Source organism: Takifugu rubripes, chromosome 19 (assembly GCF_901000725.2).
Source record: "Takifugu rubripes chromosome 19, fTakRub1.2, whole genome shotgun sequence".
Classification (NCBI taxonomy): domain Eukaryota; kingdom Metazoa; phylum Chordata; class Actinopteri; order Tetraodontiformes; family Tetraodontidae; genus Takifugu; species Takifugu rubripes.
The window spans coordinates 12,438,062-12,458,945 of record NC_042303.1 but is presented as its reverse complement, the minus strand read 5'-3'; the positions used below and the strand labels follow the sequence as shown (position 1 = coordinate 12,458,945).

The following is a 20,884-nucleotide window of genomic DNA, read 5'->3' as shown; positions in this document are numbered from 1 at the left end:
TCAAACTGTTTCCCTCCAAACATCATGGCACCCCCCCCCACTCTGGCACTCCAATCATTGACCAGCAGACCGACTGTAGGAAATTCAATTCTCTTTCAATATCAGCCTCAGCCTCGAAACTGGCAATCAAACACGTGACGTCACTGAGGGGTCCTGCCCCGCAGGTTCTTGTGAGAAGTTACTCCCCTGAGTATTTACCAGGAAGTCCCGCAGTGGAAACGTGCCTTTAATCCCTCCCCTTGAGAGCTATGGCCTGGAAAGCCTTTTGCTGCCCCCCCCCCTTACCCCCCTGCTGGACAGACTGGCTAGGAGGTGCTGAGACACAACCATAATTAGTTGGAGCACAAGATTTAGTCGGTGCAAAACTACATTCATGTACTGGAGTCATTTGTTTGGCCCCACCTTTTTCTGCCGCAGCCGCTTCATTGTGTTTATTACAGATGTTTAATCAGTAAGGGGGGTGGGGTGGGGGGGGTGGACAGTGTTGATGTTTACATCAGCTGTGTGTTTCACCCTTAGAAAATGCTATCAGTTCAACAAATCCAACCAACAACTGTCAACAGGAGAGTCCCCCCCCCGCCAAGAAAACTTTTCCACAATCTCATTTTTTCACTGTCTCCCCTTCAGGCCACCCACCCTCCTACTACAGCTCACATACCTGTGGTTTCCTGGATCCCCTCTCCTCTCTCTCTCTCTTTTCCACACACCATCCTCTCCTCCCTGTGTTTCCCCGCTCTTCGACTCTTTCTGCAGAACCTTTGCGTGTCTGTGTATTAGCTGCTGTATAGCTAATCCCCGACCACATATATGTCTTTGAACCCCTTTTAAGGAGGGGTGGAAGAGGAGGAAATGGATGGAGGCCTGGATAAAGCAGATGAAGAAAGGTTGATTCACACAGCTGGCTCCCAGCTGTAGACCTACGGCGGCTTTCCGAATGGCTCCTACTATAAACAACTGGGAGCCCAACCCCCAATTTTTGAAAGAAAAAAAACCGGAGCTTTTTCATTATAAACTTAGCCCAGCACTCGTTTTTACCTTCACCAGAGCTGCTAAACACCATCCAACCGCACGCAGCTCCTCTCCTACATCATTTTCTCTCCTGGCTTTTGTCCACTCTTGAGGCCACGCTGTCAGTCTGGCAGCTCAAGTACAAACCAAGCCCTCATGAATCCTTTTTCCCAGTCAATCATGCGTCTGACATCAGCGGCAGGGACAGCAGAAATCCAGCGGAGCTGTCCGCTAACCGCCGAAAACACGGTTTGTTCAGGAAACAAAGACCAGATAATCATTTGTTCAGTTTATAGAAAGACCGCAGCGATTTCAAGTCAAATAATGATCCTAACAATCTTGGGTGGGCAGACGATATTTATAGCCTGTCTGCTCCGACTTATATTCCTGAGCTGCCTCACACAGCTGGAAGTGGAGCGAGGGGAGCGAGAAAGACAGAGGAGCCGGAAAACCGATGAGAGTAGGATGAATAGAGGAGGAGAGAGAGTGTGTGTCGTTTCACAACATGACACGGTGTTTTTCATGTGTTTATGCATGTGTGTGTTTGTGTTAGGCGTGTGTGTGCGCACTCAGTCCAAACAGCCACGGCTGCAGATGAGGCCCGCGGGCCTCCAGACAGACGCAAGAGCTCCGGGAGCCACAGGAAACCCAAAGAACTGGGACAAAGAGAGCAGAAGAAGTCCATTTGCTCATCATCGCTGCACTTTTGCCTTTACAATGTCTTTTCTTTTTAGTGCAATATTATTAACATCAGTAGCAGCGTTCAACTTTAATGGACTCTTGGTGTTGCAAACATCCTGTTTGCTGTCACACATCAAACGTTCCATGGCTGGTTTCATTTCAAGAGCAGGTCAGATCATAGAGCTACACACCATAACGTGACAATCAGACACACACGACTTCCAGCATCTGTCATTTCACTAAATCCCTCCGACTCTCCTCTACATGTAAACATCCCAGCAGCTGAACACACTGGTGAAAAATGGCTCAAACCTTTTCCCAGCTGTTTGACTTAAACAGCGCACTTGTGTGCATCTGCCTGCTTTCGGATGTATATACACCTCTGCACGTCTTCATACCTTCATCTTTTTCACGACCGGCACTCCCTCTTCCTCCTCCTCCTCCTCCTCCTCCTCCTCCAGGAGTCTACCATTTTGAAATGACATCTTCATCTCTCAGCTGTTTCTTTTCAGATCTCATTCTTTTGTTCATTCAGCTTGTGCTCAACCATCAATTTACACAGCAAAGATTACAGAACAGCTATTTGGGTTAGTGAGACGTACAGTGAAACGTGCGGCTCGCTCCTGTGTGGTCCGTCTCACAGCTGCTGACTTCATAACTAATAAATAGCAGGCGTTTTGTTTCACGCCCAGATGTTGGTAAGGCAGAGGCATCTGGGCCTGCGCTTGCTTTTGATTGGCCGGGGTCCTGAATCTGATGTTTTGGGGATTATCATGTGACACGCACACACACACACACACAAACCTTTACAGACTCTTGTCCTAAACTAAATGAAAGACCCGGCTGGGTTCTGAGGGCAGCACGCTAACATGCTGTCAGAGGCAGCGTACAAACTAAACAAAAACTGGCAACTCACGCATGCATGCACCCACACACACACACACACGCACGCGCGCGCACACACACACACATATACACAGACACGTGCACACAAAGAACAACTGCGTATTTCCGTTTATCCTGTGATTTCTCCAGCTGGTTCACTGGGCTGTTATCTGACAGACGTCCCTATGCACTAGTTCTAATGCTGCGGTCACACCAGAAGGCTGTGAGCGTTTAAAGATTGCGGAGACTAATGTCTGTGCATTCGTGTCAGAGAAAGTGCGCAGAATGTCCAAATTACAGCCAACGTATGAAAGTGGTGATTGGAAAAGAATTGGGAACTAGACAGTCAAACAAGAGGGATGATCTTTTAACAGTACGCCTCTTGATAGCAAATTACATATCTACACCAGCAAGATAATTATCTGTGTGCGTGTGTGTAAGAGAGAGAGAGTTCCCACCAGAACTGTAATTTAATGGGATTAACATAACTAAAAGGCAACAAATCAACAACTCAGCTGGTTGTGAACTGAAAAGTACTGAGAAGTTTAAAACATGTGCAAATAATTGTTGTAAACACACACACACACACACACACACACGCACACACACACACACACACACACACACACACACACAAGCAGAAAGCAGTTGCATCAACAACCGAATGCAATAATTCTGAAACAATAAATCTATTATTTATTTTACAAACTCGTGTTTCTGTAATTGACCTCACACATTAAGCAAACACAGTTTTGCCACATATTTTACCAAAGAGTCATGTGGCACCACAACAACAACACCTAACAACACTTCTAACTGACCCCAGAACTGTCTCTCAGATATTTCCAATCAATACTTTCAGTCACCACTTTTTTCCAACCTGGAGAGAATAATGTGAACTTGAAGGATTGAGAACATTCACAAGGGGTGTGAATAATCTGTAAGCCTGTATAAATCAGACTTCACTCCAAATCTGCCTGTTTTAAATAAGGGAGATTCACAGGAATCAACATGTGCCAAACATTTAAGTAGTTTTCTGAAGTTGAACAATTTCATATTGAAATATTAAGTTAAATGTATAAATTATGATTTGACTCGTCACTGTACTATATAAAATGTCCTTCAAATGTCCTTAAACACTCCAAATGAAGACTTGATTGTCGTCCCGATGTTGTTTACAAAAGTGTCGGAGATGTTTCGCAATCGTTCGAACTCTCTGCTATTGGTGCAAGTAAACACTGATCCTATCTGACGCTGGAGGAAGGGGCTCCCTTTCACCCGGTCTCAGCCCTAAATTCCAGCCTGTATCTCCGTGCAGTGCTCACTGATGCGCACACACACACACACACACACACACACACACACACACACACACACACACACACACACACACACACACACACAAATGCATTTAAATGCACAATCTCAATGTGTCTTCAGTCTCAAGGATTTAAAACCAGATTATACACAGGGCTCATTTGTATACATGCGAGGATCCACATGCTCTAAAGACGCACATGCATACAAACACGTTATTTCTCTCACCAGGTAGTATGGAACCAGGTAGTATGGAACCAGGTAGTATGGAACCCCCCCCCATTGAAACTTTTCCACAATTTTTTTTTTCATTTTGTTTATGATATATATGAATGAGACCCGGCAGTATTACCGGCCTGGTGTTACTATTGAGAAGACACAAAAGATTTTATTAGACACAAAGGAATACTGTAAGGCAGGCAGAGAGACAGACAGACAGACAGACAGACAGACAGACAGACAGACAGACAGACAGACAGACAGACAGAGAGAACGACTTTTCCACTGTTTCCGGTGTAGAGGGGAGGGACACAGAGGGATTCACTGGAGATGGAAAAAAAAGATGGAAAAAAAAAATCTGGCGGCAGTTATGTTGTTGAGCAGCGGGCGACTCAGAGTCTGTGTGTGTGGTATTCGTGCTTTCCCCTCTCCTTTAGAAAAGAGGGATGGATGATGGGACAGAAAGAGAGAGGAAGACAGAGACTGCCGAGGGGAGAAAAGAAGTTACAGAATGAAGAGAAAGAGGAGAGAGAGAGAGAGAATATGAGCACAGCCTTGAGCGGCACTATGGTTCACCAGTCCTTTTGACTGGGAAGGGAAGGACTGGAGACCTATTGTTGGAATCTCATTCCTCACTGTATTGTCTGACCTTATCAATGGAGCGTCACCGGGACAATGCTGAACGCTCCCGCAAGTCCAAATTAAGTCAGTGTCATTTGTGCACAGGAAACACAGGTGTTCCTGGCGGACACGCAGCTCCTGTTTATAATATCAGCACTGGCTTTGCCAAATATATGCCATCATAATATCCTGTCTATCACATTCAGTTCTATGAAAGGCCCATGGCATTGGTGGCCAACCAGTGAGAACAAACCTGTGTGTGTGTCTGTGTGTGTGTGGGGTTTCCTCAGTGACACAACATTTCCAAGTGGAAAACACCTGAGGTGTGAAAGAATGGAGGATGTACTCAAATGGAAAATACAGTTGTAAGGTGCAACAGTGGAACATACTGAACCATCCTATAGAACTAAATGCCGATGATTCACTTTTATTTTCTCAAAATTGTGAACTGCTAGACATAATATTTGTGTAAAATCCTTACATGAATTTCATTATAAGAGGTTTGTGAACAGCTACATGTGCTACACTATAACAACATGTAGGGAAGACTTAAATGTAACTAATGCCCAGAGTAATGATAAGCAAATGTTGCAAAAGAAGCGGATTCAATTAAAGATGCTACAATCCTAAAATGATGGAGGGTGAAGAGACTTTATGGCTAGCTATGAATATGTTCCCCTTTGCGTAGCCAGTTGTGGATTTGTTTGAATAACTATTGGCCTTTTTTGTGCCACATTTTCATTCTTTAAAGTACATTTTTAAAAAGAAAAGCTCTGTCCAGTAATAACTTAAAGAGATTTATCTCATCTGTGTTTTGAGCCAGACCGAATTGGATTAGAGAAAATGCCACCTGTGCTGTGGGAATGAATTTTATTCATTAGCAGCCATAAAGCCTGACAAAGAGAGGGCACCTAGTCCTTCTTCTGCCTCTTCATTTCCCCTCTCCCTCTGGCTCTTCATGGAGAAAGGAGAGGGAATCGTTCAGGGGCTGAAAAGGCTGGAGTCTATCCGTGGTGCTGGAGTTCCTGCGTCTGCCAGGGGGCACCTGAAGAGGGGCAAACATTTACCAGTAGAGAAAAGGGAGGGCAAAAATAACAATTGCCAGCCTGGCCGAGAGCTGCAGGGTCCACGCTGAGTGCTGGTGTAGCACCCTTAGAAAGTTTGTCTTGTAATTGAGTCGATTGTTGACCCTCCTTTCAGGCTGCCTCTACAAATCACGGGAGGAAAGTGCATGTTAAATACTCGATGCCCCCCCTCTCTGTACCTCTATCTTTCCATCCATCCATGAACCCCTTCCATTGATCTGTGTTCTCTTGGAGGATGACGGCCCTGTTACTCAAATGCAGTCCCTTAGAGGGGACGGTAGTGGTCTTTAGGGGTGTTCGGGGATCTTTGAAGGCTTACCCCCCCAAATACCACCACCACCACACACACTCCAATACCCTCTCCTGCTCTCTCCCTCTTTTTCATTCCTCTTTTTGTTTGGAGCGTGGGATGAATTTTAATCACTGCACTCTCCACCTCAGATCTATGCGGCTCTCCATTTTACTTCCATTTCCAGCTTATCACCACTGCATCCGTCAATACACCACAAGGACCCAGATAACCGAAAATTAAAGGAAAAAAAAGACAGACAAAAAATGCACTGAAAGTCGAGGAAGATGAACTTTAAAGGGAATGGGGATGGAGAGGCAGCCACTGGGGGCGAGAAAGCTAAAGAACGAGGGGGAGGAGGGTGACAGCAGGACAGAGAGAGGAGGGTCGCATGTTGTTTGTGAAGAGCGATCATTTTTAAATGCCTCCTTCATTCAAGAACACTTTGTTTACACAAGGGCTCTGTTGTTGCGCTGCTATTGTGCTGGCTTATCCTGAAAGACAGTCCAGCGGGGACACCGGCGTCTTTGTTCCCCTTTCCCGCATTTCCTAATTGAGTGCTGCACTAAATGGGAATACCTCAGCAAAGTAGCGAAGAAGTGATGCTACATCTGTCACAACAACCAGAAAAAGAGCACACAAAGACAGAACAGGAAGCGATTGTAACGTATGTGAAGTAGAAGGTCAGAACACGCCAATGAGGCCAAAAACAGCTCAATTTAAGGAGACTCTTTTATTTCAACGCTGTTCGTGATTTGTCTCTGAACTTTGTGGTCATCCAGCAATTCCGTGAAAACATTTTGAAAACATTTTTTGGTAGACACAACCAACTTATGTATTTATGTATTGGTTCTGGTGATGATCAAGGGTGGAGTTGTGCCAAAGATCTTCTGGATGCCGGATTATGTAAACATGACTACAGTGATTTAAGGATGTTGCTGGTTTTACAACATAATAAAACCAACAATAGACGGACTGAGAGGAAATAAAAATCCTTTTTCTGCAACTTTGTAACCTTGGTCTAAAAACAGAGTAGATTTAAAGGGTTTTTAACATTTATCTAAATACTCTTTAAAAGCTCTATTTTTGTATTTGCGTGGGTTTGTAGGTGCACCACGCTAACCGGGACCATTAAACGATGACACTCAGGCATGATTGCTTGGCCTACTGTAGTCAGGACTCCCATCTTCCCCTCTAACATCTCTGTTCCTCTCTGGTCGTGCTTGTGGAGCGGTTGTGAGGAAATCCTGAACAAACTGCAGCTGTTTGTTCTCTCTTTGTCAACTTTGGGTTTTTATTGACTTCGGCTATTGACAATTGCGTGACTCCTGTTGGCCTCACACAAGTTGGATAATACTGTGCAAATACGTGTATGTACACACATTCCCTATGTGTCTCAAACATGCTTACAGAGAAAGCAGCAAAAGAAGGAACGTATGTTTCATAGATGCAAACAGATTGTTGTAGCCTCACAAATATTTCAAATCTTACTCTCATTTTAATTGCTATAAAACATAAGAATCCACAAACGCTCATAGTTATCATTATTTTCATCAACAAATGACCCCTATAAAAATTTCAGGCATTTAAAAACGCTGATGCAGTAAATGAAATCTAAAATAATTATCAGAAAAAAGGCTTTTCTTGCACAACAGTGCAGGGTTTAAATTACATAACACAACAAATATGTCAAACTACAAACACCAGGAAATCAAAACTTTTTCTGGTTATCTTTTAGTTGTGCTAAAATGTTCTTCCTTCAGGGCTAAGCTGGGGAATATTACTTTTGATGATACTGCAATGATTATTGATTCCATAAAAGCAAAAATACATTTCAAATCCAGAGCAATGGGACATAGCTGAGCAGTGATATGAAATAAAATAGAACCCTCTGGATTCTTCAGAATAAACAAGGACAGAGACATAAATACGTGTTTAGTGTATTGTAAACAGGAAGGAATTTTTATTTCATCGAATGAAATTTAGAATCTGGCACGTTTTAAAATATTGAGCAGGAATTTAATGATTTGTATTCACAGTCAAGGCTGCGGGAAACCAGAAAGATTCTTTATAGGTTCACAACTGGGCCAGTTTAGGCCTGGTCAAACACCAGTCAGACACCAGCAGTGAAATGGGAGGTGGGAGATGAGCACACACTGGCTGCAGGGGACGAGAAGAGGGAGACTACTTAGTAAAAGAGGAACGGAGAGCGGAGCAAAGCTTCAATGTCAATGGAAGAGATCATGGATGCCAGTAGGGGACTCAACCTCTGGCACAATAGACCCCCAACTGAGCCAAGACGCTTAATACCCGTACTCCTATTTCACACATCTTTTCAAAAGCATCGGCACAAGTCTCGTTCACCTCCCCCACACCCGCATAGTCTGGTAGAAACCCCGTGATTGCAGCGGGGGTGACAATGGAGAGAAAATCCTCAGTGGTGCAACTTGTGGGCCATTGGGGGACTCACACAGGGGCCATTGGGACACCTTGTCTTTGTGTATTGGGAAACAATTGCAACATTTCACAGACATCAGTAAAAGCTTCCTCTGCCCTGGCAGGGAGCTGTTAGGAATGACAGCAGAATCAAGTGTCAGTGATAAATGGGTCATTATCATGTGATCTAAGATGAAGTGTGGATCTGATAATGAGGCGCCCTGTCAAACGCACCTATTATTGGGAGCCTGCTGTCCTGCCACTGAACAACAGCTGCTTCAGGGTAATTGGCATTTCTTCAGAGTTATTAACACTTGAATGGTCTGGAGATTACCACCGCTCCGCACTTTTGCTGTGGTACAGTCCAACCGCTGCAAACATGTAACAGTGACTTCATTCTCTATAATAATAATCCAGATAATTTCTCCTTTCCGCTCTGAAATTATTTGAAAATGCCTCCAGCCATTACACGTATCTTAAGCCTTTTGGGTGTGATCTGGGCAGTGCAATGAGGGAGACGTGTAAACATTTTTCTTCTGCCAAAAGAAAACATCTTGAAAAAACTAATCATTGGGAGAGGGGAGGGAAAATATACCTCAACATCCTGGCGGTTGCAGGGGAATTCTGGCTCCGACCCAAAGGCTGGGAACTAGGTGAAGAAGGCCGCGCTTTGTGAGCTGGGTCAGGAGCGTATTGGGTGTTGAAAAACTAAAAACCAATTCCCTTTTAAATACATTTCTTGAAAAGGTTTGATAGCAGCTTTGATAAATCAATACTGAAACTCAAATATTCAAATTATTTTTTAAGATTAGATCTTCCACTTCTGAGGGGGCCTCTTACTTCCCTACATTTAATATCAAGCTAACAAACTCATGTTTAGTCTTGGTCTAACTTAGCTCCCCTTGCCTCTCAACTCAGCTACTGGCCTCCTCTCACAGACCCCCTCCGCCATTTACAAGGCTCTTCAGTAGCTGGCTGGTTGCTAGACAATGTGCTTGGTTACGTGGGTTATGTAAAGACCCTCCTGCAGACAAAAGCCAATGTGGGCGCCTGTTATGTGCTGCACTTCAGAGGACCGGGTCAGTTAGCAGAAGAGCTCTGGCGCTAACACTCCAAGTTAAAAAACGTTTGCTCTTCAATGTGTTTACTGAGAGGAGAGTGGGAGAGGTTAATTATCGCATCCAGTGGTCGCACATATCTCACATCAAAAGCGGTTCAGATCGGTTGAATTCACAGACCAGTGAATGGGTAAATTCATTAGCTAATGTGCAGCATGACTGAAGACGCCTGTGAGGAGGTAACGACTGGAAAGAGATTTTGTATTTGTTTTGGTAAAAGTGAGAGATTTGGGGCCATTACGGGGCTTGAACATTAGGGTTCAGCCATTTGTGAGCGGGGGCCTGCTGGCCAGAATAAAGAGCTGACATCAGTAGTCATTTACATAACACACGGGTTTAAAACCTTCACATTATTACGCAGAATCGGCCAGAAATCACTGATAAATATGTCTCATTTTAAAACCTCACTGCCTCTCTATATGTGAAGATCCAAGGATACCATTTACTTTACATCACTAGCACACTGTCCTGCAGGCACACTTGCATTGGTGTGTAATGTTGTTTATGCATGGTCATGGTTTTTGGCAGTTTTACCCTCATTCTGTGTGTTTCTGTGTGCACAGGTGACAACACAGGGCCATGCGGGCAATGACATGGTGGTAAACCACACTCCTCAGACGCACCACCGGCAGCCAGCGATACCGAGGTTTGTGTGTGCATACAGATATTCAATTTATAGATGGCTTTACTCAAGTACCGTACACAAAATCAGCAGACAATCATCCAGTGCGAATCGCCCGCTATCATATCGACTATATATATGAATGTTATAAAGTATAACTTTAAAAACTATAGGAACTGTTATCATTTTCATGTATTTCAAAAAAGCCTCAGTGTGTTTCGTTAATATCAGCCAGGAGAAAAATACTTTCCCTCAACCCAAATCTCCCCCTAGTAGTCATATGACTTTCCTGATTACCCAGAATTCTGTGTTCTGTAGAATGCTGATGGGGGGAACACACTTGCAGCCTTTATTTCATTTCCGCAAGCTTCACTTTGTGTTGTGATCAAATTGGAAATGGAGCAAATGAACAGAAAGGGATAGAAAGGGATAGATAACGATGTCCAGGCTCTTTTGACCGTATTTGGAAAAACCTCTTCCAAGCAGCAGCTCAAAGTGAGCCTGTGGAATAAGAGCTGGTCTATGGGAGCTAACGGAGCTAAATAGTAGCACGGAGCCTATAACAATTCATGAAAAGTTACAAAAATATTTGAAACAAGACTATAAATTGAAATGCAAAACACATGATTTACCAGGACTTTTTTTTTTAAATCCAGAAAGTAAAAGTTGCTGCTATTGTCACCTCACTTTCATGAAATATAAGCATTCCCTCAACCATACAATCCACTGCATTAACAGCTAATGTGACCCTGTATGTACAGTCACGGTAGCTGATCTACAGCTGCCAGTCCCAAGATAAAACTCCAAAAGTTGTGTTTTGGTAACCTGAGAACGCACATGAGTGAATTTTCATCCTGTCCTCGAGTATTCTCCACCCACAGACAGGAAGCGCAGCTATCTCTAAAAATCTAAACACACTCAGACTTGCACAAGAACAGAGACGTTCACATGCAGACGCTCACTCCGAGACCCAATCACACGCTCCCAAACTGAGACTGACAAGCTGCAGCATGTGTGACACATCCAGCAGGTTGCTAAAAGACGCCCCCCCCAGCCCCAAGGCCTGGCTCTATAACACAAGAAGCTGCAGTCACACAAAACTGGGGGTAAAGAGGGCGATGTAGGGACACTTAAAATGATATGACCCACCCAGGGAAAATAGTGATTTATTACAGTTGTCATTTAAAATTGGAAATAATCCTCTCTGACTTTTGAGTACCACAGAGAATTAATGGAGATAGAGGTATATGAGGAAACACCTTATTTGCCTTCTGGCATGCAGTTTAGATAAGAAGACTGATAAGAAGATTAAGTATGTATTGTAATTACTAAATAGGGTTGTATATCTTAGCATAAAGAGTGGGAATAGGCTTTACCGTTAATCAAAACTAACCAAGAATGCCACTAAAGCATTTATCTTTAATATTAAAAATTGTTTGTGGTGTTTTAAATTGCTGGAAACTGCAACTAGAATCTATAGTCTGAATATAATCTTTTATATATTACTGGAATTTTAGATTCCAGGTCCACAAACGGTGCATGTAGATGGGGTTATTTCTCCACATTAGACTATTTTATATGTTCTCATCTTTTACTATAATATAGTACAGGACACACACACATGTATATATATATATATATATACGACATATAGTAGTAAATAATGACAAAGATTATAATGAGGATCAATATTCAAACCTCAGGCAGCTTTTAAAGTGATGTTTATGATTGCCTCTATTTTGGTACGCTATTTATCTAGATCAAACCTGTCACTAGACAACCAGTGTTCTTCAAAGTGGTTCGTTTCCAGTTAGATTATGGCCACATGCGTACTGCCAAAAGTCGCCTTTGATGGCCGAAGAGAGGTGCCCACCATGTAACATTCAGACAGATACACAAATGCTCACCACGATTTTCTGGCCCCCAGCTGGAGGAGAAGACAAGAACTGATAAAATTCCCTCTCGATTCGTGTCCTGCTGGTTTCACCATTCCAGTCTGTGAACCTCCATGGATTGCCATCTGCAGTCCAGTAAATTCCCAAACGTTTATCTTCTTCTCTCTGAGCCGAGCGCTTAAAGACAGTTTGTATCTGTCGGGTCAGCAAGGCTGGGCTTTAAATGGACTACAGGTGCTGGCTAATAAGGGCCAATAAATGGCTGCAGTAGGACAACTGCCCGACCCGTCCCGAGTAGAAATAACGAGAAAAGAATGGCGGAAAAAGTCAAAACCTGCTGCAAAGTGAGGCAGGATTAGCAGTCATTGGCAGAAAGTGAGATGAGACTGTTCAAAACAGATTAAATAAACAGAGTTTTCCATGAGAAATACTTAAAACCATTCTCAAGTGAAGCTAATGAGGCAACAGAGGGCTTAATTAGGTGATAGGTGACCTGAATTAGACAATTATCCAGTCATGTCTATGCTGATGATAAATAACCCTGCCCCTGTCCAAAAACAGCCGAGCAGATTTGTAACCTATGGCAGCTTCTCAGCAGATGCACCACCGCTCTGGTTGATCGTGTCGTGCAGCTGCCTTCAGCAGGTCCTCCAAGAGCAGGACAACAGCGCATATTTGTGCCTAAAGTGGAAGGAGCTTCAGTAAAATAACAAAGAACAATACAGGTGATTTACAAAATGTAAAGAATAGAGAACTAATTAAGAACTCTTGTGCATCTGCAGGCGAGGGCTGTACATTTAGGCTATATTCCTTCTCAGTTTGGGGAGTGGTTGGAGTTGAATGTGTGGCTTCTTCAGGGTGATAGGTGTGATAATTAAAACTAGAAAGATGTAGACAACATGATGAAGAGCGCAGCCATTTTTCATTCATTCGTTCTCTCTTCTTACTGACACGTCCACGCTGTGCTGATCTGGATCAGCCCCGAGCTCACAGAGCTGGACTCTGTGTGAAAAGAAAAGTGAGCGTGGATCCCCGTCGACCCTCTGTGTATTCAGCTGAGTCTCGTCCCATAAGCCTCAGCATAAATGCCCAGCGTGGTACCACGATCGTCCCCACTGTCCACGACCAGGAAACTAAACCTCTAAACTCTCTCTCTCGCTCCCATAACACGTGCCCCCCCCCCCAATTACTTTCCCCTCACGCTGCTGCTAGCAGGTGCATTCGGGAGAAAGAAAGTACAGGAGGAACAGGAGGCGGAGGACAACAGCTCTGGATCTGAAAAAACAACAGCTGCGACAGCCACATTGTCATTCCAACATTTGTCTCCTGCCGAGTGCGGCAGCAGGTCAGCTCCCAGCGTGAGAACGTGAGAGCGTGAGCACCCCCAGGAACACCGCTTTGCGTCATCTTCTCAAACCTAATCCAACCTAATCAAATCTATCCTGCCTTGAAGCTTTCCCTGCGCTGTCCCTCCAGCTGGAGCTTTACCTCCTCTGTCTACAACTCTGCACGTCAGAACTGGAGTAATTTAGCCGTCACACCTTCTGGTTCCTGTCAGCTAATTATATGCAAGTAACTGCCTTTTAAGCTATCTTATATATATATATGAGTATATACAGTATATGACACGCCCTAAGGCCAGGATAGCAAGGTCAAAAATGTGGTTTGGAGAGGAGGGGCGACTTGAACCGGGCTGAATTCTGCATAATTAAAGTCCAGGCTTGGGTGCATTCTCCATAATTACAGACTCGTGAGTCATTTGTACATCGGTCCTGAGATTCTCTCTGTTCTCTCTGAAGCGCGTGAACGCGTCATGCGGGCAGGAGCGCCGTCACGGTGTGAAAGCCATCACACCTACATCTCCGTGGAGAAACACATGTAGGTGAGTCACTTCTCCAGGTCTCCTCCTGGAGGAGCCAATGTGTGTGGTCACAAACAGTGGCTGCAGAAACACCAGCCTGCCTCCAGAGTTTAACAGCGGAGAGCAGCGTCTCCCCACACACAGCTGCGTGGCCACTTCACTTACCTCTGTCTTGAAACTGGACTCCAGAAAAGAAAATGAAGTTTTACGTGGGTTTTGGATGAACACACATATAACATTAAGCCGAAAGTGCAAATAGACGAAGCTTTTTTTAACCTTGGGCTGTTCTGAAATACAGCGGGCCGTGTTTCATGTTTCACATGCACACAGACACACACAGACACACACACACGCGCGTCTCTGAGTCTTTGTTCGTTATTGGCAAACAGGAAATGATGATCGGTCCCATGTAATTAATGGGCATAATTATGTAATTGAGGAGTGGTCTGGGTTTAGCAGCAAATAGCACCAGATGTCTGCTCGGTCTGCCAGCTGAGAAGCTCAGCTAGCGTGATGCCGTACAGTGGGGTCAGCGGCTGTACCAAGACCCAGCTCGCCCCTGCGCAGTTCTCCAGACCCTCATTTCTTTCTCTTGTAAATAAAGACTTAATGGTTTACAAGCCTTCCAATAACCGTAATACCTTCAGAGCGAATTAGCTCACAAAGCAGCCAGACACATGGGCTGGATTGAAACAGGACTCCAGGGGAAGAATACACCCACATGCGACCGTTCTTTTCAAAGGTTTCTCACTTAAAGGAAACACGTGTTTTACTTTTTCCCCTCTTCAAAGCTAAACTGTTTCGTAATTAAAGCCCCCTAACAAACATTTAAATCTATAGATAAATGAGCGCTTTTCATGTAAAAAGCAGCTACTTGTTTGCTTCCTTCTGACCTCTTATTGTTCAAGTGTGTAACATATGCGTACATGGGCACGTGTGTGTGTGTGTGTGTATATGTGAGTGTGTGAACGTGTGTGCATTATTGTGGTGAACCAACTAAGCAGCCAACCTCTGAATTTGAAGTTTAGATTACGGCTCCTCAGTGAGCTGATTTACATGCCGCTGATGTCACCCCCTCGCTGTGCATTCCGTCCTGAGGCAGAGACAACCTCCCTGTTCTCAAAGTTGAGAGAAACTCGAAGCTCAAAAGGCCTTTCAGTGTTTTAACGCAACGAGATGTGAGGAACAAAAAAACTCAAACGGATGCCTGGAGTGTGACGCTTTCATAGAACTGTCACTTTCTTTTTTATACAAAAGAATCCCCTCTGCCGTTCAGCTTTGAGTAAGAAAGCCTCCAAACCTCGACCCTGGCAGGATGAGATCCTTCCATCTGCTGTAGGAACTGAAAACAACCATGGCTTTTTCTAATTAGGCAAAATATTGTAAATAATTACTTTATTCTGATTTGCTGTTGACCAATCAGCAGGCCGCGGTGTGTCTAGCTCCACCCATGCTGCAGTCTGCTCTTCCACTGTTCTTCTTAACCCAACGAAAGGGTGCTAAGAACTGGGACAGTGCACGTTAGTTATTTTAATACCCTTTACCAAGGATCGAAATACCCTAAATGCCCTGGTGACCTTTGAGAGAGGCAGACCAGCGTTATCAATGACAGAAGCAGGTTAGCATTAAGGCTGGTGCCACGTCTCTTTTATATTCTAAGTTGCAACTTTCTGGTCTGGATCATAGCAGATAACAAAAATAGTTGGGATGTCAGTCTGATAGCGGCATGATCATTGCAAGGACTCGACTTTGAACTCTGGTTTGCGAAAGAACACCTACATCCTGAACATCAGGGAGACTTGTGGAAGGGTCCGGAGCAAAAACAAACACCCGCTGCTTGCACGTCATACACAGGAGTCATATTATGCCTTATCTGATTTGAACCGTCTCTCTTATTTCACAAGTAAAAACTCCTCCTCGGAGGAAATCAGCCCTCTTCATTTTAGTTCTCATTGGATTTAAATAAGGCGATTTCTCCCTGGTTTAAAACGCAGGCTCGGGGAGGCGTCATCCAACAGGACGGCCTGTTGAAATCTAATGCTAGGACAGCGTCACTTTCTCAACAAGTAGTATTTAAGACAGTCGATATGGCCAGGCAGTCAGTCAGCCAGTCAGGACGGTTGAGTTTTAAATGTGTTCCAGCAGGAAGAGCCAAGCTCCAGAGCAAGGCGAGCAGTCTGGAGCCGGCAACTTTCCCCTGCTGCAGCTCCTCCCTGCAGCCCACCCAAGAAGCAGCCCATGGGCATAAATTTGAGAGCCTGACTCGCTGAGGATTTAAAACAATCTGCATGTCTCTCTCTCTTTCTCTCTCTCTCTCACTCCTCCACACTCACTATGAAATGTTCCTCTCATTCACCCTTCACTCTGTTCTGCCCTTCTTTCCTTTCCAACAAATTCCACTGTTAATGAAAATGGAAAGGTCTTTCTCAGGACATGCCAGCAACATTATTTTTCTTGAGGCTTAATACAGTTTGAAGAAAGCAAAAAGAATCAAGCAAATGCAGAGGAACTGTGTTTTCTGTCTGATTCTCTTTTTTTCCGACTGTAAAAGGAGATTTGTTCAAACAAACTTAACAAAATTACCTCTCACAAAGCACAGCTTTCCGCTAGTTTGATGTCTCCAGAAGGGAATTCTTTTCTGCTTCAACACAATTTACGCCGCTGGGTTCCTTTTATTGTGCTGGACTACGTGGGATGAAAGAGAAGAACTCTCCTATAAGACAACTGCAACTAGTCATTTCTCTAATTTTCTCAAGTTCTTCCTGAATTTGACACAAAATGCCCAGTCGTGTCACACGTGTCAGTATGAATATGACGCCCTGTTTGATGGGCACTGCAGCAACCTTTGACCTGCAACGGATTCGTGTCAGTGTATCGGTGACAGCAAGGCCTCCATTTGGCTAGCAGTGGCAATAAGTCATGTGCGTGTGTCACTGCGCTCATCCATGCACAGGGAGCCACTTCCTGTTATAGCATCTGATCTGGCTAACATGGCAGCACAACACCTCCATAGATTCTCACCACTGTCACTTACTTACAGAGCAGAGACACAGGAATAGAAAAAGGACGCCAGTGGCGGAAACACAAGAAACAACAGAGATGCTGAAAAAGATGATGGATGCGTACAAAACTGGAAACATTTAGAAGGGAAGTTACAAAAAATAAGACGTACGACGACCACACTATTCTCTTCTCACAAACGGGCAGTTTTAGCAACAAAGCTAATGTGGTTAGGTTCATACACTGGCTAACACTTGGTTTGTAACACACACACACACACACACACACACACACACACACACACAGACACACACACATGCACATGCACACACAAATACAGACAACTAAATATTTTGAATTTATATTTTCTATTTCATTAGCCATTTCATGGGAAAACATTAAAACAGAAACATTGCTTCAGGTTTTATTGAATTAGGGTCTTAAAGGCTTGAAACGGGACAGTGTCAGCAACATATTTATGCATTTTGAAATTTCCTTTTAACATATCACAGTGGAATGTTGACATACAATTTCCCCCACAGTCATCTCCCAGGCCATCTTGATAAGTTATCTCAATGTTGGGAGAAAAGAAGTTGTCCAGGAGGTTCATCATAAACACACGCAATGAACACACTTCTGCAGAGTCTCATCTGAGCTCCCAACTCTCAATTGTCATCCTGTTTGTTCATGGAAGTTGGAAAAACTAATTCCAGCTGTGATGTGTAACAGTTGCTCACAAACCGAGTCACACACAAAACTGTGACGGTGCTGTCTGTCCTCTGTAGATAAGGATGAAATGGAAAAGTGCACTTTCGAAGGAGAGGAAATCAATGAAAATGATTGGATGTTGCCCTCGCGCGCCGTCTCTAAAGTGCCCCAAAGGGGGGCAGAATTCACGAGACCTGTCACGGCGACTTTCACTGGCTACCTAGAAGACGTCACAGAAACGTGGCGTGGGCGTGGTTGTTGCATGCTGCGTTGTGATTAAAAGTGAGGATAGCGGCGAACAAATGCGCTGTGGCTATAGCAACTCGGTGGAGTAACAAACACTGCCTCCTCCGCACTTTCTTCCTGTCGACAGGACAGCGCGCCATGACTCATCGCAGGCAGAGAACACACACAGTCAAGCGAAGAACCTCACACAAGCGGGCAGGAAACACTCTGAGCGAACACCTGTAAGCAAGGCATTTGTCTCCGTGTTCAAACCAGCGGTGCCAAATGATCAAAACTATTAGTTCTCACTCCTCTACCATTAATGCTAATGTTAACCCCCCCCCCAAAAGAGGGCCAGTTGTTTGCTAATGTACCAGTGGGATATGATTAAGCATCACTGTGGGTTGTTTGTGCATATGAAAGCGATTCCCAATCTCACCTGCATCCTATTAGCACCAGTTTGATTTCTAATATTAACCACATGAGCCGACAGTTGGCAGACTGCACGTCTAGCTGCTTTTTCCACGCACACACAAACGTAAAACCGCCACCGGGGTTCAAAGGAGGGGGAGGGAGTGATGGGGGAGGGAGAGACCCCGCCTCTTACTGTCAACCACATGCTTGAATCCATATTAGACACAGACCAATAATGCTTTAGTCCCAAGATTTAGCATCCCTTTTTAGATTGGATCCTGCTCCACCTGTCCTGGTCGATATTCCGATTCATTTATTAACTGTAACTTTGTTGTGTTAAAATGTTTCAAAAGTTGTGGGGGAATCATGCAGCTCCTCTGGATGAGGAGATGCTGTCATCACTAAAGGGACAAAGAGGCAAACGGATTGATAAATCCTGGCATGAGGTCAGGACGACGGCTTGAATTTCACATTTACATGGGAGAGTGGAGATTTTGTGCTCGTACAGACTATCAAGATTTTTTTTTAAAAATTGAAACCCTTAACAAAGTGTGTTGGTTGCCCAACACTAACAGTGTGGTAACCCAACATTTATTTGCTTTTGCAAAAGTTTTTGTTCAACTTTATCCTGACCAGGATGTGCCTGAAAAGTATCCAGGGATTTTTCCTGAATCATCTAAATATCAGAAATCCTTTTTACAACAGTGCTCCTACAGAGACAGCTGGGACGTCTCTCCTCCGACATCTAAGGCGGTTGACCACCCATCTTTCTATTGCTTTAAACTGATTGTCTCAGCGGGTTATTCCTTTTAATCTCCCATGTTGCAATTTGTCTATCATGTTGTCCAAAGGGTGGGAAGGTTCCCGATGACCACGAACAATGATTTTTCTGAATATTTCCCATGACTGAAGCATTTCTCTCTTTTGTCTGTGCCCTTTGGTTAATTCAATTCAAGCTTCTTTAAAGGGCCTAATGCCTTTGCCCTCTGGTGTCACTCACCCTCATTTCAGCATCACTTGTTGGGTTCAATGTTATATCATTAGGAAGTGGGATTGAGATAGAAACAATGAAGCACACTAGTGCAATTTGATCTTATGCAAATACTCCCAGTCAATACAAATATCTGACCTGGATGATAATTGGGGCCTGCTGTTGCAGTATGTGGATACATGTGTTGCAAAATGCTCGCCTCCTTGATGATAACTGTAAAAACTGTGCCCACGAATCATTCACGGGCAATCCTCTTAATTAAAATCTGGCCCTGTGCATCTTGTGAGCAGCCCAGACTGAACCAAAACCAACCGTGAAGCCAAATAAAGTGGAATTCCAGAAATTCCCCTGCCATCACGGATCTGAGCGAGCCGTATGGCAGGAATGAAGAAAAACAAAAGTAGAAGCCGAGGAAAACCTGATCGCTTGTGTCGGCCTGTGCCGAAGACTCCTCCGGAACATCCTGGCCCGCCTTTACGGTCCGAAGCCGACGGGCCTCGCTGCTGTGAGCCTCCACGTTTACAACCAGAGCCGGCACAGGCAGACAGCTGCTATTAAACCCCGATTGTTTCAGGTTCACAGGGTGTGAAAGGGCCTGATTGAGGGGCTGTGATCCCAATGAGGGTGGTCCTTCTCCCCCTCCTCACCTCCCTCTTGCTGGAAGGTGGAAGGAGGGGGAGGATTGGGAAGGAGGGGGTGTTGTAGGCATCACGTGACACGTGTTTCTTGCTGAGCGGACCAAAATGGAATCTGGACAAAAACACACCACTTGTTGCTGCCTGCCACTGGGTGGCAGCCATTGGTGCCAACGCAGAGATGTCATCCACAGAGACATTGTTGGCAAAACTACAGATATTTGCCGTCTTACTCAACAAATGGGATCGCTCTTTGTATTTTTTGCCTCTGGAGTCCAGGTCGCATATGCAGATCACCTCCAAAACCCTCCACTAACCTTTGTTTATGCTCCTATGGGAGGAGGACATTCTGCTCAATTCAATTGTATTCAGCCTGATAGAGACTTATCAGCACTCTGATGAGGCAGGGACAGCTCCCATCAGTCCTCTCCTGTGACTGACTCGTGGGACGGTTGCTTCCTGTAAGGCCTATTTGTTTAAGAGCATTCCCATTAAGGAGCCTTTTGGCCTTAACACACTTGATAAAGACCAGGGAGGGCAAGGAAGCTCCCCTGTAGAGCTTTTCACACGTGGCCAAAGGACAAGTGCACTTTTCTCCCTTGAACTCCCCCCCATCCCCAAACCTTGAGAAGGGTCTGGGTGTTTCTGTCTAAACGGATTTTATTTGATATCTCCTTGTTTGTTTCTTGTTCAGTCTGCAGAATTGCACAGAACATTTCAATGTTCAGTTTGATTTAAAAGGGTTTTTACTGATATTACATTTATTTGGTTGATCACCTAAATGTTATTGTCTGACCTTTAATGTTTTAAAAGCTCCCGCGTGTGTTAGAGATAGATAGTGCCTGTTTAAATACTATTAAAGAAGTTTCTGCAT

At 44.3% G+C, this 20,884-nt stretch overlaps 1 protein-coding gene across 3 annotated transcripts in view; it reads right to left on the bottom strand.

Annotated features, from left to right (window-relative positions):
* Window positions 1-20,884, bottom strand: part of gli1 (GLI family zinc finger 1) — a 37,119-nt gene that overhangs the window by 14,744 nt on the left and 1,491 nt on the right. The window contains exons 1-2 of one of the 3 annotated variants that reach the window (XM_029826901.1): window positions 12,189-12,679; window positions 5,643-5,776 (exon numbers count right to left, since the gene is read on the bottom strand). The exons of 1 other annotated variant lie outside the window; for it this stretch is intronic. The gene's annotated coding sequence lies outside the window, so the exon portion shown is untranslated. Of the gene's footprint in view, window positions 1-5,642; window positions 5,777-12,188; window positions 12,680-20,884 lie in introns of those variants that run through there. One more of the 3 variants, XM_029826900.1, reaches the window with a different exon arrangement.